We start from the raw sequence: 20129 nt of genomic DNA on the forward strand, positions 1-20129 counted from the left end.
GGCTAGACCTTTATGGCCAATTGGTAGAGGTATGCTATGGTAGGGTAACATACCTGAGTTCCTCGAGGTGGGATAAGCATGATGTCGAGTCTCCATCATGCATGCAGGTAGCCTAGAATGAGGCTAAAGGCTAAGGCCTTGAGATATGAGTTTCGTGGGATGAGATGAGCTTGGTGTGGCTCCAGGCTAGCTGTTGACCAGCATTGGTGTTGTGCCTTTAGGTTTTAGGCATGAGAGCTTACTTATGATATGAGCGAACATTGTGTTAGGTTCTCACCACACCAAAATTAGATAATAACATGAGAACTAAGACTGTGTGCCCTTATGAGCAAGGTGGGTCAGTGCTAAAGACCTTGATGCCTGCTGGCAGAGATGGGTGCTCGAGGCCACTCTAAAAATCATGGGCTAATGAGATGATAGGAGTTGGGTTCCTCTCTATTAAGTTTGGGAATGTCGCGTGCAACCCTAAAGGGTCAAAGCTAGGAAAAGCTCATAAGTATGCAGCTTGAAGGATTGGTAATGATCTATCCATAGAACAATGGACTCAAAAAAGGTTAACTTCAACGAAGAGTAGTCATTGTGCCATATAGACACATGATTTGGTACAAGGAATGCGTAGCCCATGACATGTGGTATTAGAGCCTAGTTCAGCTCAATGGTGGGACTAAAACTATCCAAGTGTGGTATGATAATAAGAAATTAAGGTGGTGCTAAGCTTAAAGAGAGCCATTGAGGCATGATCACAATATTATGGAAATGTTGGCTCAAGATTAAGTAGCTAAGGGGATAAATGGGAAAAAGTGGCCTAGGTGAAAGGCCCTCGAGTGGGCTATTAGATGCCAAGTGAAAAGGCATAGGAATCTAGCTACACCTAGCGAAAGGTGTTAGCTTGTGTGGGCATGCGATACCCTTTGGATGAAAAAACCTTGTTGAGATAGAAATACAAAAAAAGGGGCTACACCTTGAAATGGTGTTTGAGTATGGCTATGTGGGCCAAATGAGTTTTGTCTTGAGGCACATGAGTCTTGAATATTAAGATCAATGACTAATGTGTGCACTTGTTGTCTGGTGTAAGTGCCCTAGTGGAGGTATAAGCCAAGTATTTAGGCCCAAATGTAGAGCGATTCTATAGAGGTAGAAGAGTTTAAGTTGGTTAATGATTGAAGCCTTGACTTTGTGATGGTTAGTAGACCATAAGTTCTTATGGTCAAAAAACCATGAGAGTGTGTCAGTTAATGGATTGTGCTTTGTGTTGGCTGAAAGAGAAGGCCTTATGAGATATGGTGGTCAATAGACCATGATAGTGTGTAGTTTAATGGAACGACCAAGAGAGAGTTGGCCAATTAACAAGGCCTTACGTTATGTGGGTCAAAGGACCGATTGAGTTAAGCGAAGCTGAGGATATTGACATTTAAGTTGCATCCAGTCAGTGAATTGGATGAGTTTGAGATGATAAAATTGAGCTAATTAGGATTAAGCAAAAATACTAGCCTATAGGATGGCCTTGAGTCTAAGTAGGTCAATGGACCATGAATATCAAGTGGATCGATGGATCCTAGAGCATTGTATGTGCTTTGAGATGCTTTAGAAGATATTCCAAAGCCAAGACAAATGAGTTGTGGAACCATCATGGAGACATGGTTGCGTGTAGAGCCGAGTTGAGTTCGAGTAAAAGTAAGGGAAAAGTGTGTTTCCCTATGGAATTGAGTCGAGGCAGTGGAGCTTGAGTTTATTGAGCATTCTATTTGAATCTAAGATTGAGTTCAAGATAGCATGCGTTAAGGTGCCATTATGAGGGTGATTGGCCAAAGGGCTACATCTAGAGAGTTGACTTTAGAGGGGCCAAAAAGACCCAAGTTGTGAGATGACTAAAGTGTTTGAATGCCACTATGCTAGGGTCTATTGTGGGTGGTGCCATATGAGTGCAGTTGACATAAGCACCACATCTAGAGGGGTGTATCTAAGAGTTGATGCTATAGGCATACAGTTGGTGTTTTGCTCACATCTAGCAGGGTACACCAATGTCTGGCAAAGTAGGTCGTCATTCATTCGATTGAGGGTCATGATCAATAAGGTGTTTCAAGGTCACAATATGATGTGATCATGGATGAAACACTGTAGTGGCACTTATCAAGCAATAGTTTAAGTCTAGAAGTCATATGTAGAGATAGCACAGAAGTGAAGTGAAGCTAGGATGAGACCCATCTACATAGACAATGATCGAGTATTATAGGTAGTGCCTCATGTGATGGGATCTCAACCCAATCCTTAAGGGTACAAATGATAAACATATGAGAAATGTTAATTATGTGCAACAAGAGACTTGGGTGTGGTCTTGGCATCAATAAGGGCATCAACATAGTAAATGGGGGAGAGTGTCATGGTCAAACCCTGGTGTGCCTCGATCTTACCATAACTGTCTTTAAGCTGAGTAGTGATCAAGGCCTTATGGTCAAGATAGTGGTCTAAAATAGTGCGTGGGTAGTGTAAGCCCCAAAACATAATCCTAATGGAGTGTGCAGGCAGTGTGTGCCCTAGTTCCCCAAGGGGCATAGGCAAGTGTGAGCCAATGGGTAGGTGCCCTGAAGCCAAGTTACCAGTCAGGTGCTATCAGTCAAAACTTTGCACAGGCACCTTTGAGTGGGTTGGTGGAGCAACAAGCCAAATCTGAGAATTATGGTGACCAAGAGTAAGGTCATTGGGCCTTGAGTTTGGTGAAAAAAGGCCCTGAGATGGTTGGAGAGAAAATTTCCCCATTTATGACATTCTTATGGTTCTTGGTAGGATAGCTGGGAAATCTCTTATACTCTTTGTAGGGGAATGACTAGTGTCAACTTTCCACTACCCCCTTGGCTAGTGGGCAGACAGGGTTAGCTAGTCTTAAGTAAACTACTCCTAGGCACATGTGGTGTCTAGGTGGGCAGGCATTTTTGGGTCACAAGTGTGGCACTATGTCTCCTTGCATCATGATAAACCAAGGGACAATTAAGGTCAACGGGCCTCATATTGCACTTTTGCTTTGATCCATAAGGTTAGATGATAGCTTTCACTATGTTCTTCGGTACTCTTTCTTTAAGCCAGTTCGATCAATAATGAAAGATTGTGAGATGGTGTTTGCATAAGAGGGGCACTAGTGAGCCTAAAGGATGAGTGGGCTAGTAGGTCAGCATATTGCTAGACCCTTATGGCCAATCGATAGAGGTGTGATATGGTGAGGTAGCACACCCAAGTTTCTCAAGGCTAGATGAGTATGATGTTGAGTGTCCATCATGCATATGGGCAGTCTAGAATAAGGCAAAGGGCTGAGGCCCTAAGATATGAGTTTAATGTAGTGGAGATGAGACTAGTGTGGCTCTGGTCTAGCTATTGACCACCGTTGGAATTGTGGCTTCAGGTTCTAGGCATGAGAGCTTGTGTATGATGTGAACAGGCATGGTGTTGGGTTCTCACCATGCCAGAATTAGATAATAACATGAGAACTAAGGCTATGCTTACTTATGAGCAAGGCGGGTCGATGATCAAAACTTTGATGCTTGCGGGTAAAGATAGGTTCTCAATGCCACCCTGAGAATCGTGGGCTGATGAGATGATGAGATGATGAGAGTTGGGTTCCTCCCTATTAAGTTTAAGAATTTTGCATGTAACCTTCAAGGTCAAAGCTAGGAAAAGTTCATGAGTATGCACCTTGAAGGATCAGTAATGATCTGCCCATGGAGAAATGGACTCTAGTAAGCCTGACCTTGACTAAGAGTAGTCCTAGTGTCGCATGGACATGTGGTTTAGGTACAAGGAACATCAGGGCTCCAAGGCAAACAAACTTTGGTTAATGGAACAATATAGGCAAGGGAAGTATGCAAAATCGATCTATAACCTTAGAAAAAGGATTAGTTTTGAGGGTTGGGCATGGGGGTCTTAGTCCTAACTTGTTGGCTACGAGAGTGGGTCATTGTATGCCAGTCGGGGGACGGATTGGGAATGGCTCCTTCGAGGGCCTCCCTGGGAGATGAACAATTGACACAGTACTAGTATGGACAAGGGGAATCCAATTGTTTAATTAAAACAAAGCATTGTAATGGTCTCAGTGGATGCTCACACAATGTGATTCTTACCCTGTGCTCTGAATGTCAAAGTGAAGAAATTCAATTGAGCATGGGTAAACGATGGGAGTAACTATGACTCTCTTAAAGGTAGCCAAATGCCTTATCATCTAATTAGTGATGTGCATGAATGGATTACTGAGATTCCAACTATCCCTATCTACTATCTAGTGAAACAACAGCCAAGGGAACAAGCATGGCAAAATTAGCTAGGAAAAAAGATCCGATTATGCTAGATGCTAGTCCAACTTTGTGAAATTACTTGAGGGGTGTAGGATAAGTGGGAGCCATCAGGCAAAATTGAAATACCAATACTTTTAATGTTATTTTACTTATTTTGTGAATTAGAGGCGGGGCATACCCAAAGTTGGCCTTGGTTAGTCAATTCGAGTAGAAGACATTGTTAAGGAGGGAGTTTGGCTGGGGCATCACATCTATTAAAACATAATGCAAGTCTCCTAAGATGAGCTCAACAAGAACATAAATATTATGTGGAACAAAAAGGTAAAAGCTAGTTTGATTTTGATTTCCAATATGAACTATAAAAGCATGGCCACGCATCATGTGCACCATGACCAAGCAGTGGTGGGTTCATGCATGTCTTCATATTTTTGTTGTGCCAATGCCATTTTTATGGCTTATAAATTCTTATAAGCACTAACTAGCACTTGCACCTAGGCTCGGCTCAATTTTACCAAACCTAAACACCATTCTTAAGCCTTTGGAGTCTTGATCACTGCCCATACCATTGTTCTAGGCTAGTTCCCCATAACCTGGGCCTCCAATAGGCATCAAGGCTTAGTCCCTTTGGTAGTCGAACCCTATCTTGCTAGAACTGGAACCATTTCTTTACTCGAAGAGAACCCTTAGGCCTAGACTAGCTTGTGGACCATGACATATGCAGATGCCTCAACACTATCTAGAATTGTTGGCTTTTAGCCTCGACATATGCTTTGACCACTATTGGCATATGCTAGCCATTTATGCAAGCAGTTCACTTGAACACCATCGACACATGCTAGATCTTGCACCATGTACAGGTATCTTAAGATCGAGCCATAGACCAGTGCACCATAATCATGCAGTAGATAGGTTCAAGCGCATCTTCATATTTTTTCCATTCCAATGACATTTCTATGGCTTGTCAATTCATCTAAGCACTCACCAGTGCTCGCACCTAGGCCTGGCTCAATTTTCCTAAACTTGAAAACTGTGCCTAAGCCTATAAAGTCTTGATCACTGCCTATACCACTACTTTCGGCTAGTGCCCTATGACCCAGGCCTTTAGTAGGCCTCAATGCTTGGTCCCCCTAATAGTCAAACCCTTTCTTGCTAAAACTGCAACTACTTCTCGACTCGAAGAGAAGCCTTGGGCCTGGCCAAGCTTGTAGATCGTGACACAAGCACATGCCTTAACCACCATCAGGACATGTTGGCTTTTGGTCTCATCACATGCTTCGACCGCTATTGGCACATGTCGACCCCTTGTGCGAGTAGTTCCCCAGAATACCATAAACACATGCTAGGTCACACACCATATGCAGATATCCTAGGCTTAGGCCACACACAATGTGCATCGCTATTAGGTGGTAGGTGGGTTCAAGAACATCTTCATATTTTTTCCATGCCAATGCCATTTTTATGGCTTGTAAATTCACATAAGCATTCACTAGCACCTGCTCCTGGGCTTGGCTTAATTTTGCCAAACCTGAACATCGCGCTTGAGCCTTTAGAGTCTTGATCATTGCTCGTATCACTATTTAAGGCTAGTTCCCCATGACCTGGGCCTTCAGCAAACCTCAAGTTGTAGTCTTTTTAGTAATCGAACCCCACTAGAATTGGAACTACACCTAGACTCAGAGAGAACCCTTGGGCCTAGACCAGCTTCTGAACCAAGGCACATGCAAATGCTTTTACCACCATCGGTACATGTCAGTCTTTGGTCTCGGTATATGCTTCAACCATCATCGACATCGACACAAGCTGGCCCTTTGTGCAGGCAGTTCCCTTGAATACCATGGCACATGATAAGCCATACATTGAGCACAAATATCTTGGGCCTGGGTCATGCACTATGTGCACCATGACTGGGCAATAGGTGGGTTTACGTGCATCTTGATATTTTTGACATGCCAATGCCATTTTTATGGCTTGTAAATTCATATAAAGCTCACCAGCACACGTACCTAGGCTTGGCTCAATTTTGTCAAACTTGAACATCGTGCCTGAGATGCTAGAGTCTTGATCACTACCTCTACCACTATTCTTGGCTAGTTCCTCATGACTTGGATCTCTAGCATGCCTCAAGGCCTAGTCCTCCAGGTTGTCAGACTTTGTCTCGCTAGAACTAGAATTGGTCATTGACTTAGAAACAACCCTTGGGCCTAGACTAGCTTGCAAATCATGACACTTGCACATTCCTTGATCACCATCAAGACATGTTGGCCCTTGGCCTTGGCACATGTTTCAACCACTATTGGCACATGCTAGCCATTTGTACAAGTAGTTCCCTCAAACACCAATGGCACATGCTAAGTCGTACACTAAGCAAAGGTATCTTAGGTTCGAGCCATGCACAATGCACACTACAATGGGGTAGCAAGTGGGTTCAAGCACATCTTCATATTTTTGGCATGCCAATGCCATTTTATGGCTTGTAAATTCATATCTCTCACCAATGCTCGTAGCTGGGCCTGGCTCAATCCTACCAAACCTAAACTTTGGGTCTGAGCCATTGGAGTCTTGATCATTGCCTGTACCAGTGTTCTAGTATAGTTTCCCATGACTTGGAGCCTCAATACACCTCAAGGCTTGGTCTTTCTAGCTGTCAGACTCTATCCCACTAGAATTGAAATTGTTCCTTAACTCAAAAAAAACCTTTAGGCTTGGACCAACTTGTAAATTGTGACACATGCACATGCTTTGATCACCATCAGGACATGTTAGCCCTTAGTCTTGGCGCATTCTTTGACCACCATCGACACATGCTGGGCTTCACACCACGTGTGGGTATCCCAAGCCCAGGTCACGTACCATGCACACAATAATCTGATAGTAGGTGGGTTCAAGTGCATCTTCATATTTCTTCCATGCCAATGCCATTTTAATGGCTTGTAAATTCATGTAACAGTCCCCTAAGCCTTCATGTAAAGTTTCATGGCAAGATCGCTTGTTTTTTATTTTTCTTAACTTTTAAAGTTTTTCAAGTTTTGAGATTTTTTAAAAGGAGTTTTCACCCCAGATTTGGTATATGTGATCTTATATTTTTGTTGGCATCCACAAAAAAAATTCAGCTAAAAAATTAAGGTGTAGAATATTTTGTGGCCATTTGAAAAAAAAAGTCCCCATTTTAGACATATGAATGGCTACTGGCTATAAACCTATAAAAGCTCTTATGTTTTTTAAAAGTGTGTGAGTTGTTGAGGTTTTTAGGGGATATGGGGTTAATATAAGGGCCAAAGACTAGCTCCCATCGCACATCATGTGCGCGCACCCTCAGCCCCATCCCTCAATCATTGAAACCCCCATGTTGCTAGTTAGGTTCTTCGACGATGGTTTAATGACAATGCACTAGGTAAAAAAATGTAACACTAACACCGACCCCAGCCCATGATGTGCATTGGGGCCTAGAATCAAAATCCGACCAAGACCTTGACCATCATTGGCACAAGCTAACCTTTGTTATAGGCATCTACCCTGACCACCATCAGCACAAGTTGGCATTTGGTATAGGCATCTACCTCAACCACCATCAACACAGGCTAGCCTTTGGTGACGGCACATGCTTCGATCAGCATCGGCACAATCTAGACTTGGTGCGGGTGTCACAATCTATGGGAAGAACGAAGCTTAATGGTTTTCATTTAAGATAGGAAGTAATTATAAGGCAATTAAGATCTAGTCAAAATGTAAGGGAAAGTAGGCCTAGAGGCATTATGGAGGTCTTAAAGGTAAGACCATGACCTAGAATGGGTGTGCAAAAGCTTAAATAAGCTTAAGGAGCTCAAGCTAGGGGATCTGGTTTAGTACCTTTTAGACAGACCCAAGCGTAGGCATTGAAGTAACCCCAAGCACTGTCAAAACTAAACAAAGCATGGTCCTAGGGAAGGGCCCTATGTTGGCATTGCTAAAAGAGTTCAAGTTGGTTCAAACTCATTTCTAATAGAGTCCATGTCAAATTAGAACTCTCCCATGTAATCCTATTGTAATGTTTTGTATATATATTAGACTATTTGTGAGCCATAGGATACAAACTATGTCAACCATTGAATCAAGGAAGCCCTATCTGTATATAGGAAATGCCCCATCCTTCATTGTACACATACCACAACTTGAGTAATACAAGTTTACTCTTTCCTATCTCTATTGTTCTTTCTTGCTTTCCATCAAACAGTTTATGTGTAGCCTTGTCTAGCAACCACTTGGGATAGTTGTCCCTTATAGTTTGAGTGTCCATGCATTAATCTGGTTCAAGGTTGATCTGGGACATCGGATGAGTCCATTCATGAGTCTTATAGCTGGATGAGTCAAATTATGAGTCTCAACCCAAGATAAGTGGTATCAAAGTAGGTTTGGAGCTAGTTTAGATTCGAAAGAAGCTGATCTAAAAGAGGTGGTCAGTTTTAGGTGTTGCTAGAACTAGAATAAGCTTCAGGGGAGGTTTGGACATGTTGTTAAGGGCATTCGATTGTGTGGTGTGAGCATCTTGGGTTATTTTCTATGCTTGTGTGCTGGTGTTATGCCCTTTAGTGCATAAGGTACAAGCATGCAAGAGTGCAAACCAACTGCTCAATCGATTGCTATTATCGTACTATAAGAGAGCTTGGCATGCTGTGCAGGCATTCAAACTGGTGCCTAATTAAGAGTGCAATCATGCTGAGCTAGTGTGTAGATTGGTACCTAATACAGAGCATACTGTGTAAGTGTACGACTGGTGTTTAACTGAGAACGTAGAAAATGTTAAGCCAATGTTCAGATTCATGCCTGATAGTGTATGTGTTAGTGTGATGTGCTTACAAATAGGTGTGCTAGTTCATCAAGACTAGGACCAAATCACTAAAGTACCCAAAAGGTTGAAGTAATCCTTTTATCCTTGTGTATTTATGACTGATAGTGTGTTTTAGGGCTATGGCATGGCTAGGGAAAACCAAATAAAAAGCCAAATCAAGGGCCTTGATGAGTGCCCACCTACAGACGAAGGAAGGGAGGCTGGATCAAGAGACATGGTGATGTCCTTGGACATTTGACTATAGAAGTGTAAGGTGATCATTGCTGATTTGAGGTATAGGTTAGAAGATAGGGAAAGATCCTTGACTGAGACATTAAAGGTGCTTATGTAGTGGAATGAGGCATTGGAGGACATGTTGTCAACATTGCAAGAGGAGTTTGTAAGACTCAAGATTGATCATGTTGCATTATGAGTTGTCATAATTGCTAGTGTAGGCATAGGACCTAGGATGGTAGTGCCTAAGCATTTCTTAGATGTCAAAAGTTGGGGTAAAGACCATGCTACAATAAAGTGGCATGCAAAAGTTAAGTTAGGCTAGTGTTGTTATAGAATTGAAAACTCAGGTTGAGTGCACCAAGTCTCCAAAGCCTAAAGGAAACAGCCAGAGTGAGAGAGACATTGATGTTTATTCCTCATGGGAAAAAGAGGTTACAAGAAAGCCTAGATTTCACAAGGCCAACAAAAACACTAGCAAAGGATATGGAGAAAAAGCCTTTGAGTTGCTTTTTATGTGGTGGTCTGCACAAAGTCAAGTAGTTCCCAAGGCATGTAAAGTTTTAACCATTAATAGTGTACAGAGGCTGTTTGTAGACAAGAGTAGTAAAGTGGTGAGCACTAGGAGGAGACCAAGGTAATGCAGCTCAGTGCTTTTTAATTTTATCAAAAGGGTGAAACCCCTCATGGAGATGAGGGAAAAATGGCAACGGAGTGCCATAGCGTGAGTCCCAAGGTGTAGCTAAATCCTTCAAAAAAGAGTATGCAACGAGCAACTCAAAAGAAGCAAAGGAAACATCAAGCTTATAGGTGAAAGGGAACAGTGCAGCATGGGGCTAATAATACTCAAGAGAACAACCAACAGAGTACTTATTTAGGTATGGGACTAACATATGGGAAATCTAGTTTGAGGGACAAAAGACAAAGCCAGCATGCATAAAGAAGTGAGTTTGAGCACAGCATCCCTCTAGCAATGAGGGTGTTGCTAGAATGATTAGGGGAGAATGTCACATTCCATAAAAAAGACCAAGCCTAGTGATTCTCAGTAAGATAGGAAGTAGTTCAAAAGCAACTGAGACAAAGTCATAATGCAAGGGAGACCAGGCCAAGAGGCATAATAGAGGTTTTTAAAGGTATTTTATTGTAATGTCTTATATATATTGGACTCTTTGTGAGCCTTAGGATAGGAACCATGTCAACCATTGATTTAAGGGGGCCTTAGCTATAAATAAGAGGTTCTTCCACCCTTATTGTACATACACCACAACTTGAGTAATACAAGTTTACTCTTGCCTATCTCTATTGTTCTCGTTAGCTTTCCATCAAATAGTTTATGTGAAACTTATTTAGTAGTAGCTTGGGGAGGTTGGCCCTAGTGGTTCTAGTGTCCATGCATTAGTCCAATTGAAGGCTGATCTGGGATGCTAGATAAGTCCATTCTTGGGTCTTAAAGCCGCATAAGTTAGATTATAAGTCTCGACCCTTGACATGGGCACTTACCTTGATCAGTATTGGCAAAAGATGGCCCTTGGTAGGGGTAGTTGCCTAGAACACCATTGGCACAAGCTGGCTCTTGTTGCAGGCACTTGCTTTAAACACCATGGTACCTTCACATGCCTCAACCACCATTAGCCCCTGTGGACGCTTGGTATGGATATGCCTATTTGAAAAAAAATGTCCCTATTACAGACACTTTAGTGTCTATTGCTAGCATATTTATAAAATATCTCATGCTTTTTAAGGGGTGGTTGTCTGAGCCTCCCTCTCCTCCTTATGGGTGGAGTAGCCGTGCGTGGTGGTCCCATCATTATGTACATCCACGGCAATGTCCCTAGAGCAAAATCCAAGCCATGCATGCCTTTTAGCTATGTTGTCCAATGATTGGTTTCTACATTAACCTACAAGAGCCCATGGCCTTAACTAATTAAGTCGCTTAGGCCAATGAAGTTTGAAGCAATAACAAGTCTATGATGCTTTTAGATGTTTTGGGGTGCACATGTGCTACATTGATATATTCAATGAGTCTATAGCCTTGGCTGAAGGCCTGTGTAATCTTTGAAATTTCATCATGATGGGGATAGATCATTGCAATTGTTGCTTTTCAATAAGGAATTCCTAGTAAGTGCAAGTCATCAGCTCTTGTTAACTACATCTCTGCCCGTTGTACACATCACTAGTCATTCCTACCAATTGAATGGTCCGATGAAGTGTTTAGATCATGGCGATATGGATGGTTTGCTACCTGTAACATCGCTAAAAGTCCACTGAACCTTATCATTTAAAGGAGGAAGAAGATGTAACAAAGTTTCCATAGGTGAACCAACAGAAGAATCATTGTCAAAACCCACACAACGAATGACCCATGAACACGTTAATGAGACACTGAGAGGGTAAGGATGACTCTATTCCCTAAGCCCTTTCTGGCCCTAAATTGGCACAACGATTGCTTAGTTCTAGCTCCTGGGTATGTGAAACGATCGATATCACCATTATCGTAATGATTTTATGGACCGCTAAATGAATTTGAAAACAAAAGATGGAGTCGCTATCAATCTTTTTTTGGCTTGGTGTGACTAGCCACCTATTAAAACTTATCTTTTTAATAAAAATTTTGAAATTAATTAAAACTTATTAAAAGGATAATTTTTGGGTCTACGAAAAAATAGTTTGGGTTTGTGAGTAGGTTATGCATGGGGAAGGATTAGCACCCCCACAGTTCCCATTTAAAATAGTACCAATTAATTATGTGTTATCTTTTAATATTGACTAAAATGGGTCTTAATTTTGGTAAAAATTAATTTTCTTAATTTTCTTTAGAAAACATATTTTTAAATTTTTAGTAAGCATGAAAAATAAATAAGAACCTTACATATTGAAAATTCTTAAAAACATTCCAATACTCTGGTAATATTAAAAAGAACCATCTCACCTAAACAATCTTCAAGAATCGCTACTCAGAATTCTCAAAAATCTTATCTTCAGCGGTTCATATTTATTTTTAGTGTTTATGTTAAAAAACATAAAATATGATATCACTGATTTTACAAACAAATAGTATTTTCCAAAACTCATTTTTATATCATTTAAAAAAGTGAGAAATCTTTATAAAAAATTAATCTAATTGCTCCAATACATTGGTGGCATTTTAGATGAATTCTTTTACCTAAAGATTCCTAAAGAATTACTACTCGTATATCTTAATAATCTCATCCTCAAATATTTTTCACCTGTTTTTTAAAAATTATCATGTAATAGTATAATTATTAACAAATATATTTATTTCCAAAAAACACTCTCTTATTTATTAAGGCAAACTATTCAAATTAAGAAAAATAATTAAGAAATGAAAAGTTTTCGTATTGAAAAGAAACTTCTAAATATTCCAATACTTTGGTAATTTTAAAAAACTTTTCTCACCTAAAGAATTATTAGGAATCACTACTTTGACTTCTTGGAATCATATCATTGGAAATTCTCATTACTTTAAAATCATGTAATAATATTATTGTTTATAAACAATTTTATTTCCAAAAGTGTATATTTTCATATAAAAAAAACTACTCAAATTAAGAATAATGATAAAATGGAAATATTTCATATTGAAAAAAAAATCTAAATATTCCAATACTTTGGCAATTTTTAGAAGACTTTTCTCACTTAGGAAATTCTAAGGAATCACTACTCGAACTTCCTAGAATCCCATCATTGGAAATTTCATTTGCATTTAAAACTATGTAATGCAGACAATCAAGTAGAATATGCATACGAAAAACATATATTGATTATGTTTTAATCCTCTTTACTTATTTTCCAATTATCACTAAAAATTTTGAAACGAACAAAGTAAATAAAAATATTTATTGAAAATTTACCTAGATACCCTAATACTTTGGCACTATTTTAGAAAAATTTTCTCACTTAGGGATTTCTTAGGAATCTCTACTCGGACTTCCTTAGAATCCCATCCTTGGAAATTTCATTCACTTTTTCCTTTCCTACTTAATTAATTTTTATTCTAATTTTTAATCTTTAATTATACCAATTTCATTACTAAAAGAGTCATAGCACATTATTATTAACATCTATCAAAATTTTAGAAAAATAGATAAATGAAACTTTTTTTTGTTGTATTTTTTTATTTTGTATTGAATATTTTCCTAAATATTCCATTACTTTGGCAGTATTTTTAGAAAAATATCCTCACCTAGACATTATATAGAATCGCTTCTCGGATTTATCTAAAATATCATCCTCAAAAAATTTCATTCAATTTATTATTAATAAATTTTGCATAAATTTAACATACATGCAAAACAAATTATTGTAAAAGTAAATTGGAATATAAAATTTTAAGTTGCATAAGAAATCAAGATAAAGATATAGATCCACTCACATGAAGACTAAAAAAATAGAAATTTTGAATTGTAAAAGAAGTGTGCATAGCTTTGAATGACAAGTCATGCAAGAAAACAAGCATTATGGAGAACAAGCAAATTTTAGCATGTATTCAAACTTTTGTTCATTATTCAAGTAAAATGAAAAGTTATGGCTTCTCACCATCCAATCTTAGATTAATGTCACCTTCCCATGCAATATTTTGTTTGTTTAAAGTCATAAAATGTGATAAAAAAGGACTATGATAAGTCCTAAAACTACATGTCCTAGTATCTATATTTTGAAGACTTTTTCTTCTCTCTCTTTTTTTTTTTTTGGTGATCGATGGAGTTTTCTAAGGCCATAATCACCACTGCCATTCCCCTAATCAGCTCTCTTCTAAAAAACCATTCAAAACACAAACCAACCATAATGCTCATAGCATCATTTCATAAATACAAGTTGGAACAAGTTTAGCAACTACATCCACAAACAAAGCATCTACTAGAAGGTGGACACAATAGTAAAAATGGACTCTAATCCAACTAAACTAACAAATTTGAATCAAACAAACTAGTATATAGTGAGGGTGAAGGCAGCAGACATAAAACAAAAGAGAGCTTTGTTGATGGAAATGACAACACCCGCAAGAAAGACAAAGAAGGCTACCTTTGCTCTTCCTTTTTTTTCCAAAGAAATGCTTTCTTACCCTTTTTACCCATCCTTTTTTTTGGCAGCCTCCTTTCCTTTCTTTGTTCGGTAGCTTCCAACACCTTTTTAGTAGACTCATCTCCTTTTCTTTTTTCTTTTTCCTTTTGCTTCCAACCTCCTATATTTGGCTTGCCTTTTATTTTCTTAGCAGTTTCTCACTTTCCATTCTTTTTTAAGTTCCTCTTTCTTTTCTACAGTCCCCTCATTTTTCTTCTTTTGATGGACCCCATTATTCACTTTTTCAACAGTCAGCCCCTCTAAAAAAATCTAATTTTTGTGAATATAGACCATTGGATGAAATCTCATCCGACAGTTAAAGTTTCTCTTGTTTTCTTTTCAAGGAACACCTTTAGCCATTGGATCAAGATCAATGAGAGATATAGTGGTTCACATTATTCACTACAAATATTGGATTTTTATAGCCTTTAAACCTATAAAAAGACCACTTTACCCTTAATACATAGCTTTCAGTATTTAGGTCATTTTCTTAGAAATTAATGTTTCCATGCTTATTTTTTGAGATTTTAAAACACTAAAAATCATGAAATATTATAAAATTGAGATTTGAAAAGTTTCATGAAAATCCAACACAAGAAGGTTAAATTACGAAAATACCCCTAAAAGGGTATTTTAGTAATTTCACACTTCTTGAGGTATTGCTATGATTTCAAAATGCACCAAAAATCATGAAATATTATGAAATTAAGATTTGGAAAGTTCAAGAAAATCTAAGCTCGGGAAAAGGTCAAATTATGAAAATACCATTACAAGAGTATTTTGGTAATTTCACATTTTTTGGTTACTACTATGATTTCAAATTTACCAAAAATCATGAAATTTTATGAAATTAAAATCTAGAATTTTTCATGAAAATCTGAGCTCAAGAAAGCTAAATTATGAAAATACCCTTATAGGGGTATGTTGGTAATTTCATACTTCCTAAGATACGACTATAATTTTAAATGCATCAAAAATAAAAAAAATTTATAAAATTAAGATCTAGAAAGTTTCATGAAAATCCAAGCTTGAGTGGGCCAAATTACGAAAATATCCCTTAAAGGTTATTTTAGTAATTTTTTTTTTCCAGTACAATAAAAATTTTTAGTGTTTTAAAAAAAATCACTGAATTTAATTTTAAACCACGTTGATTTCAATTAGGTTGTGAACTTTGGGAATTGACCCTGGTTCTATTCATTTTGACCAAGTTTTGCTCAATTTTGACCATGATTGACTTTGGAGTTTACTTGTTTTATTTGTTTTTTATTTCTCATGCATCCACATGAAAATGTATCATCTATATAAATCCCATGTGAAAAAGTTGGACAGTAACCATATGAGTCTCATTTTTCTTGTTTATTAGGTATAAATATCGATGCATTTTATGGGCTCTTTAAGGGGCCTTTTTACGGGTTTCAAATAGGCTTTGTTTAACCACACTAAAATGTTCCAGACAAAATTCAATGTCAACAACTACCCCTCTTTACATATTTCTGAGAATAAAAAATAATGCAAAAACATAGACAACAATTTTGTTAGGATGATGCTTTTGAGAGTTTTTTTTTTATTGCTTTTGTTAATGGCTTTCCCCAAACAAAGATTTTGAAACTTTGAAAATGGCTTCCCCTAAATAGGGGTTTTGAAACTTTGAAAATGGTTCACTCTAAAAGAAGCTTTGAAACTTTTAAAAATAAAATCTTGTTTCAAAATTGCCCCCTCTAAGCAGAGGTTTTAAAACTTTAAAAATGGCTTCTCCTAAGCAAAGGCATTGAAACTTTGAAAATGGCTCCTCCAAAATAGAGACTTTGAAACTTTGAAAACGGCTCCCCCAAAATAGAGGCTTTGAAACTTTTAAAAATAAATCTTGTTTGAAAACTGCTCATTCTAAACGAAGGTTTTGAAACTTTGAAAATGGCTTCCTTAAAGAAAGGCTTTGAAACTTTAAAGATATTTCCCGCTAAACAGAGGCTTAGAAACTTTGAAAATGGCTTCCTTTAAATAAAGGATTTGAAACTTTTAAAAATAAAATCTTGGTGAAAATGGCTCCTCCCAAATAGAGGCTTTGAAATTTAAAAATCCTGTCTGAAAATGGCTCATCCCAAACAGAGGTTTTGAAACATCTAAATCTTGTCTAAAAATGGCTCCTCCTAAACAAAGGCTTTAAAACTTAAAAAATCTTGTTTTCGCTATGTTTTGTTTTTATTTTTATTTTTGTTTTATTCTTGTTTTTGTTTTTTGTTTTTTTTTTAATTTATAAACTTGACCATTTGTAAATAAATTTAAACAAAAACTCAATAACATTTGGAAATAAAATAAGCGATCATGCCCAGAGGTCTTACAAATCTTGAAACTAAAATTGATTCAGCTCATAAGACTTATAAATCTTGCCTAAAGGACTTACAAATCTCAAACTTTAAATAGATTCAACTCAAAAGACTTACGATTCTTACTTAGAGGAATTACAGATTATGCTTGGAAGTCTTAGAGATTACGCCCAGAGGTTTTAAAAATCTCAAAATTAAAATAGATTCATCTTGAAAGACTTTTGAATCTTGCCCGAAAGACTTACAGATTATGCCTGGAGGTCTTAGAGATTATGCCCAGAGGTTTTAAAGATTATGCCTAGAGGTTTTAGAGATTATGCCTAGAAGTCTTAGAGATTATGCCTGGAGGTCTTACAAATCTCAAAAATCATTGAATGCTCCTCGTAATAGAGGTGTTGAAACTTTGAAAATTTAAAATCTTTTACCTAAAGGTCTTGGAAATTATGCCCGAAGGTCTTAGTGATTATGCTTGGAGGTCTTACAAATCAAAAAAATCTTTGAATGCTCCTCTAATAGAGGCATTGAAACTTTGAAATTTTAAAATCTTTTGCCCAAAGGTCTTAGAAACTATGCCCCAAAGTCTTAGAGATTATGCCCAAAGGTCTTACAAATCTCAAAAATCTTTGAATGCTCCTGGTAATAGAGGTGTTGAAACTTTAAAAGTTTTTATTTGAAAATGGCTTCCCCCTAAATAGAAGTTTTGAAATTCCAAAGGTCATGTTTGAAAATGACTCCCCTAAACAAAGGCTTTGAAACTTTAAAAATCTTGTTTTTCTTCTCTCTCTTTGTTTTTTTTTTTTTTTATTTTGAAACTGGTTTGGAAATGAATCATGATGTTTAAGGGTTTCACAAGTTGATTGTTTCAAAATTATATTCCATACTTCAATCTTTTATTTGAATGATTCTTGCTCAAAAAAAAAAAAAAAGAAAAAAAAAGTTCAAATTTTTCTGAAGAATATATTAACCATAATTAATGAATGCAATAAATGCAATACATGTAATGTAAGTATTATTGGAAACCAATATGATGCATCTAAATTGTGGTAACAAGGGCCCTTAAGTCAATCCTTACTAATTTTCATTTTTTCCAAAACAACCAATCTCAATCCTAGTTTGCATATTCTAGGAGTTGCTTTCTTATGAACTATGACAATCATTTACTGATATCATTATTCAACACTACTTCAAACAAGTTTTTACTTTGATTTTAGGAATTTGAAAATAAGTGCTTTTCCAAATCTCTTTTTTTTTTTGCTTTTTTTGTTTGGTTTTTGTTTGGATTTTTTATGGTTAACTTTGTTATCCTTAATTTTCACAAAATAATGTAAAACCTTTTACAAATATTATCAATCATTTGTCATATTTCAAATTTCATGAATAGTGTAATGAATTAACATTTTCTTTATTTGAGAGAATGAAGATTATCAAAAAGCAAGGTAAATTAAAGAAAGATGAATATTTATTATAGAAAGGTACAAGGACGTGTCCAATGAGAAGCTTGAACACTTGTTTAAATAAGAGAATTGTATTTAGATAGTGAATATTCAGACAATCATGAACAATATTCCAAAATTTTTCCTTTTAAGAGCCTATTCCATTAATGCACCTGATCCTTCCAAGTTCATCGTATTGGACATTGCCCCTTGTACTTGGATATTTCTTTTGCATCTAAGCTGCCTTTTTAGATTTTCAACTTAGATCCTTCCTTTTGACTCAAATTGCCCTTTTTGGGTTTTCAATTATGAGTCATCCTTCATTTTTTATTCTTTTTTTTTGTTTTTTTGTTTTGTTTTTTTTTCTTAGGCAAAGTATTTTTTTACAGTATCTGAATTTATCAAGTTTGGCAAATCATCCCATCCATCTTTGCTAACATTAGTGCTCCACTCAAAAAAGCCTTTTTGACAATATATAAACCTTTCTAATTCGGTGTCCATTTTCTTCAATTGTCATGCTGATTCAGAATAATTTTCTTTAAAACGAATTCTTCCTCACAGAAATGCCTAAATTGAACTCTTTTGTCATATGCTCACATAATTTTTTCTTGGTACAACTGACCATGGCAAAAAGTTGTAGCCTTTTTTCTTTAATGAGGTTCAGTTGTTTGTAGTGATTTCGAGCTTATTCCACTTCTTCTAAATCTACTTCCATCAAGATCTTTACAGAAGGAATCTCCACCTCGATTGGCAACACAACTTCCATCCCATATATGAGTGAAAAAAGAGTGGCCCCGTAGATGTGCACACTAATGTCCTGTAAGTATGTAGTGTGAAAGGTAACTTTTCATACTAGTCCTTATAAGTATCAATCATTTCTTCTATTATCCTCTTGATATTTTTATTGGCATCTTTTACTACTTAATTCATCTTTAGGTGATTTGGAGCTTAATTATGGTGATTCACTTTAAACTGAGCACAAACATCTGCTAACATCTTGTTATTGAAATTGCAAGTATCATAAAAAATGATATTTTTTGGAAGGCCATATTGACATATTATCTCCCTTTTTATAAAGATGCATACCACTGCCTTTGTCACATTAGCATAAAAAGCTACTTCAACCAATTTTATGAAATAGTCAATCACTACAAAGATGAATCAATGTTCATTTGAAGCTTTTTAGAGTGATGGGCCTAGTTACATCCATCTTCTACATGGAGAATAGCCATAGAGGTGCAAGAACATGTAAAAGGATTGGAGGAGCATGAATTTTATTTGCATAAATCCAACACTTATGGTATTTTTTGGTATAGTTGATACAGTCACTCTCCATTGTCAACTAATAATAACCTACCCTCATAATTTGTCTAGCCATCATGTGGCCATTTTGCATGTGCTCCACAAGTTCTTTCATGCATTTCTTGCAGTATTTTCTTGGCCTCAATAGCATTCACCCATCTTAATAACATTTGATCCAAACTTCTCTTGTACAAAATTTCTCCATCAAGCAAAAATCCCAGAACCAATCTTATGATAATTCGTTTGTCATTTTTAATGCATGTTTTGGGTATTGTTGGTGTTTGAATGTTGCATGATATCTAGTACTAAGGTAGGCCATCATTCTTCTCTTCAATAGTTGAGCAATATGTCGATGATCCTTGCATATTTAACTAGATAGGTTGGATTTCTATCTTATCACCTACTATAAAAATTACAGCCAATATAGCCAAAGCATTAGCCATTTGATTATCTTTTTGAGGTACGTGATAAAATTGGACCTTCTCAAATTGTTTGGTCAAATCTACCACATACTTTTGGTATCATACCAACTTTGAATCTCTTATTTCCCATTCATCATGTAATTGATAGATTACCAAAGCTAAGTATCCATAGGCTTCTAACACTCTAATTTTCCTTTCAATTGCCATTTGTAGGCTCATTATGCATGCTTCATATTCTACCACAATGT

Source organism: Durio zibethinus, chromosome 16 (genome assembly GCF_047325235.1).
Source record: "Durio zibethinus cultivar Kanyao isolate XHJ-2024 chromosome 16, ASM4732523v1, whole genome shotgun sequence".
Lineage (NCBI taxonomy): Eukaryota > Viridiplantae > Streptophyta > Magnoliopsida > Malvales > Malvaceae > Durio > Durio zibethinus.